Source organism: Eufriesea mexicana, unplaced genomic scaffold (genome assembly GCF_001483705.2).
Source record: "Eufriesea mexicana isolate 0111107269 unplaced genomic scaffold, ASM148370v2 scaffold422, whole genome shotgun sequence".
NCBI lineage: Eukaryota > Metazoa > Arthropoda > Insecta > Hymenoptera > Apidae > Eufriesea > Eufriesea mexicana.
The window spans coordinates 263,850-270,513 of record NW_016908602.1 but is presented as its reverse complement, the minus strand read 5'-3'; positions in this window follow the sequence as shown (position 1 = coordinate 270,513).

The window sequence follows — 6,664 nt, the reverse complement described above, 5'->3', positions numbered from 1 at the left end:
TCTTGAGAAACCTAAAAGCTAAAACAGAATATATTAATGTTAATATGTAGCTGAAAGGAAAGGGATTAGTACGAGGAAACCATCGAGGTTAATAACCAAATGGAACGAGCAAGCCAACGACGAGACCTGAGCAACATAACTACGAGACAGAAACATTCCAACGGTGAGATATAAACATACCAACGAGGAAGCGCTCGAGTATTATACGAAATACTCGAACGCTCTAACGAAAACAAATGGAACGGAAGTCGTAAAATTTGTGAAAGGAAAGATTTAGCCAACGATGAGACATAAGTAAACCAACGACGAAGCATTCGAATATTATACGAAATACTCGAATGCACAAACAATGAAAACTAGAATGAAAGAAATAATATCTGAAATAAGAAAGATAATTAAAACCTGAAAGAAAAAATAATTAGTACCTGAAAGAAGGAATTATTATTAAATTATTCAAGAGAGCGGACAATGGTCACTGCTCTAGCCAACGATGGATATACAAATAAACCAACGACGAAGCATTCGCATAGTGTACAAAACACTTGAATGCACAAACAATGAAATCTGGAATAAAAGAAATAGAATCTGAAAGAAGAAATAATTAAAATCTGAAACAAAAAGAAAAAATATTAACGCGGCCCTTCCGAAGTCGAAGCACCAACTGGCTCGAGCCTGCACGCGGGCCCCTTATATAGCGGCGGCCGACCGGAGATCGGCGAAAATTTACGAACTTTACCGATTCCTTTAAAAGTTACTTTTCCGCCGTAATAACTAATAATTTATTAACTTTCTTGTCTTTTATCGTTAATATGCGTTGCAAACTATTTGTTATCAATGCTTTTAATTTGTTATTAACAATAAATTTATTAATTTATTAACTTCTTGTAGGTTCCGAATATATTCTAACACAAATACGTCGCTTGTTTAAGTAGTAGACAATAATTTATTAATTTTCTCACTTTCATTATAAATATACGTTGCGAGAAATTTGTTAATAACAATATCAATTCGTTATAAACAATCGGTGTAATAATATAAAAACTTTTTGCAAATTATAGTTACATTTTGACACAAATTCGTTCCAAGTTCAAGTAATAACCAGTAATTCCTTAATTTTTTCACTTATATTATAAATTTACGTTGTGAACAATTTGTTATTAACATTATTAATTTGTTACTAACGATAAGTATTATAATTTATAAATTTTATTTATGCTTTTGGAACATGAACTTCCGTGATGCATTTATGTGAAGCATTTTCATGCTTCATGCAATTTGTTAATAACAATTTCAATTTCTCGTTAATGATAAATTTCATAATTCATACATTTTTTATAAATTATAACTGCATTTGCACTTTTATACAATGAATTTCCATCATATGTCCATGGTATGTCAACATGTCTTTATTTCCTCTCTATTTTCGGCAAAAATGAAATATTACTCGAAAAGGAAAAATGTTACAAGATTTTATATTGCAAAATTATTTGTGTACCGAATAATGAAATTTCTTCTTCGGAAAAGCTTACAGAATACACTACTGTATAACAAATTCGTGTTAGATAAAGAACTTTTTCTAAAAATGCAAGAATATCCGTAGAAAGTTCGCTTGCAGGCATACGACTGGAGTATGGCTCTCATAGCGTGCATGCGTATAACGCAGAATGAAACAAAGTAAAATCGCAATAGCAGAACGTCGAAATTTAGCATTTCAAATCGCATTCCCTTTGGTAAATAGCCTTACTTGTAATTAACTTTTAATTTCTTCATTATATCTAAAATAGTACCGATCATCGATAATGTTGGAATCTACTTCTACCCTGAGTAGGTAACGTCAAATATGACACTACCATAGTAAATTGCAGAGGGCGTCTTTACCATAGTCGGTATTTCAGAAATTTTCTTCAGAAACTTCTATGACCAATTTACTTATTCAGAAGCACAAATAATTATTATAATTATAGACATCGATAAACTGGGAAAACTATAAACTAAAGAAAATATTAAACTATTAATAAACTATTACCTGAGACAACAATGGAACCCCCTTACATTCATACTTTTCACATATTTCATTTCTGTAAAAAATCTTGCGTTTTTAGAAAATCATTCAATCTTCAAAAACTAATGGCAATTTCATTTCGGATTTCTATTCAGGTAGATAAGCTCTACAAGAATCATCCAATGGATATAATAGATTACATAAATATAAGAAAATATAAATATAAGACAGTAAATAAAAAATCCTACTTTCTATAACATAATTATAATGTAAACAATAAACTAACTCTTTCTCTTTTTTTATAACTTCGAATTTTTCTTAAGTTTCTACTTCGCCGTCATTTTCTCAATCACTACTACAGTCTCCTTTCCTTCTTTTATTTGCAAGTTCAGATGGTTCAATAGCTGATTGTGTGCTTAATTTTGGATCAGTTAAATGATCATGAGTTGATTTGCCCTTACCAACAAACTTTTTATTTAATATCACAGATTCTTCCTCATCTTCTTCTGCTTTTTCCCCAAATGATAAAACATTGAAATCTCTGTAACAAAATTTTTCATTACAAAGAATAATACCATCAGGGCTAAATTCTGCAAACATATATGATTTTTACTTTACTGCTGCTGTTTTAGCTTTAAAACTGTCCTTTACTTCTTCACTGTTCTGTACTATTATTCTTGGTATAATATCAGAAAATTGATTGTTCAATATTATAGTTTTTATGAATCTTGGAGGATAAAGAGGTCTATCATTCTACAAAGAAGAGGAAACATTATATTTATATCAATTCTTGATATATTTTTTTGTAAACATTAAATTTACCTCATCTAGAATTACTTCTTCAAGTTTATGCATATTATATATAGTTTCTCCAGTAACTTTACCAAAGATTGTATGTTTATTCTGCAATTCTGGTGTAGAAACAAGAGTAAAGAAGAATTGGGAACCATTTCATTTTTTCCGGCATTAGCCAGAGTAATTAAACCTCGTCGTCAGAAAGATAATCTTGTATGAAATTCGTCCTAAAACACATGTATCTAATAATTATTTTTGGATAAAAAGAAATTCATTTTATTGTTAAAATAGTTTCACTTTAAATGGTTCTCCATACATACTTTTACCACCTTCTTCTGTATCTCTGGGATTATCACCTTGTGCTATGAATCCTTTGATAATTCTATGAAATATAATGTCATCCTAATAACCTTCCATACATAATGAAATTTCTACATGCCTTTGGAGTTGCATTTGCCCATAATTCTAATTTAATATCACCAACAGTTGTTTTCATTATAACCTAGCTATAACAAATATATTAGCTTTATTATTGTAAAATACTATTAAAATCAAATTTATTAAAATTTATTATTTATTGAAATATTATTAACTAATACTTACTTTACCTTTAGTGCGTGGCTGTTGCATATAAATATTATTCATGTCCATAAGTCTCCTATAATAACAAAAATCCTTTGTCAATAATATTTCATATTAAATCTTTAGTCATTTATAAATCAATCAATCAAATGGTTCTTTTCTCGAATAATCATTAGCAGTTAAGACGTACCATGTACCTCCTTTTGACATTGGCACTATTGGCCCAAAGAAATCCATGTGCCACAGTTCCATTATTCTTGCTGCTTTTATAGTTTCCAAGTTCCTATAGATATTTCTACATATTTGTACCTTAATGCAACATATACACTCCATATTACATTTATGTGTACCTTTCATATTATAATATAACTATTACCATGTGCTCATTCTCCATCTCTTCAATGATCCTCATATTTGCATGTCGATGCCACACATCTTTCTCTCTTGCTACATATGCTATCCCTTTCCTGTTTCTTGATTAGACATGATATGCATTTTCTCTTCTCACTGCCTTCATTCGAACTTCTCTCTTTTCTTCATATACCTCAGCTCCGGCATTCTGAAACTTAACTTGCACTCTCCTTGTTAGCTTAATTCCTCTTCATTTAAATATCTTTTAAACAGATATTGCCCATTCTCTATTTTCAAATTCCAAAGACAACATTGAAAATTTACAAGAGATAGGAAATATTTTAAACTTTGTGCGCAGCTCTTAGCTTGGTATCGTTTCCAAAAATTATTCTTTGGAAAACGATACCAATTACCAGGTCTCACCACGTGGAGGTGGCTACGCATCGAGACCCGACATGCGCCCTAGTGGCGCAGCCTGCTGGCGCTATCTGTATCAAAGGTACCCTAATCTAACTTGGAGCGAATTTAGTTAAAATGACTCTACCGACACTTTATTATATTTCGTGTCTTACAAAAGGGGTTTCGGTTCGGTATACTGAAACTCTACTGTCGCAACGCTAAGATATTTTCAAGTTCCCATAAAAATAGGGAATGAAATATCAAACACGCGAGCTAATAGAAAATCGCGACGCGCCCGAACGAGTTCGCGATTATTCGAAAGACCGACTAGCCTAGGCGATGTACTCCCGTGTACAGAGATAACTTCATACCTCGGCACCCTCCCGATCGGGCCTAGCTCAATTCCAGTCACTGTCGCACTCGCCAAGACTTACACGTGGACCAAGGATAGTCCCTGAACCAATGAAACTTCTAGTGTCAACGCGAGGGCCCTGCTGGGCGGTTGCCGGCCAAGACAGACACTTCGCATCCCAGCCACACGGGGTAGAACTTAATCATCCCTGTGGTCTAACCGTAGATGGTACTAGTCCGTCAGCCAGCATGTGCCCGAGCCCAAGTCGCGTACGACTTAGGCAGCGGACCGCCCCGTCGAGGTCAGAAGACGCACTGATCCGAGGGGGTCACCCTGGAACCCGATGCATGACGAGATTGACAGTGACTGGAAATGAGTGTCGGAGACGAGTCGTGAGGATGACTTACGAAGCATGTACTTATCGAGTACACGAGAGCACGTCGCGTAGGCTAGTCGGTACTTACGAACGATCGCGATTATCGCGAGAACAATTATGTTCTATTTGCTAAACGAGGGGGATAAGAAAATGATAGAGAATTTATAAATTTCGCTCCAAATTAGGTAGCTTACCTTTGTACAGATAGCGCGCACATGATACTTAGTCTATGGATCTATCTTATGATTACTTAAAAGTAAACGCACGCATCGTTCATTGATGTGTCGCAAACAGAATCTTGAGAAACCTAAAAGCTAAAACAGAATATATTATTGTTAATATGTAGCTGAAAGGAAAGGGATTAGTACGAGGAAACCATCAAGGATAATAACCAAATGGAACGAGCAAGCCAACGACGAGACCTGAACAACATAACTACGAGACAGAAACATTCCAACGGTGAGATATAAACATACCAACGAGGAAGCGCTCGAGTATTATACGAAATACTCGAACGCTCTAACGAAAACAAATGGAACGGAAGTCGTAAAATTTGTGAAAGGAAAGATTTAGCCAACGATGAGACATAAGTAAACCAACGACGAAGCATTCGAATATTATACGAAATACTCGAATGCACAAACAATGAAAACTAGAATGAAAGAAATAATATCTGAAATAAGAAAGATAATTAAAACCTGAAAGAAAAAATAATTAGTACCTGAAAGAAGGAATTATTGTTAAATTATTCAAGAGAGTGGACAATGGCCACTAAGTAGCCATTGATCTACCCAACGATGATATACGAATAAACCGACGATGAGACATAAATAAACCAACGACGAAACAATCGAATATTATACGAAATATTCGAATTGTCCAATAAAAATAAATACAGAAGAATAAGTAACATCTGAAACGAGAAAAAATAATTAAGAACTGAAAAAAGAAAAAATAATTAAAAGCTGAAATGAAAGAATAATTAATACCTGAAAACAAAATAAAAATTATTAGTAAATTATTTAACGGGGTGGGGCGAGGGTGGGGTGGCTAGCCCCAACCTCACTTCGGACCCCCACCCCTCGCGCACAACGAAAATTTAGATGTTACACTTCTGAAGTCGAACCGACAACTGAGCTCTGCGACGTCGCGTCGCCCTTTATATAGCCGTGGATCGAGCCAGCTCCCCACCCCGATCGCAAATTTTCGAACTTCACCGATTCCCTTAATTATTATTTTTCCATTTTAATAGAAAATAATTTATTAATTTTTTCACTTTGACTATAAATTTACGTTGCGAACAATTTATTGTTAACAATATTAATTTGTTATTAACAATGGGTGAAATAATTTATAAATTTTTTACAAATTATAAATACATTTTAATATAAATGTGTTAATAATTTCAAGTATTAGCCAATAATTTATTATCCTTTTTCTCTTTTATTATAAATTTACGTTGTGAACAATTTGTTATTAATAATAAACTTGAAGATATATTCATTTTTTATATATCATAACTGCATTCGCGCTTCCGTAGGATAATCGTGTTCGTGAAAGTAAACTGTACAAAAATCACCTAATGGATTATTGGCATTTATCATAATAAGGTATGTTATTTATCGTCTGTAATGTAGGAAATCACAGTGACACGTTTCCTACATTATCAGCGACTGAAATATCATACCTCATTATGATAAATGCCAATAAACCATTGGGTAATATAGGAATTTACAATAACACATTTTCCTACATTACCGACAATTTCAGTCGATACAATCCATCTCCATACTTTTCTTCCTTCCTT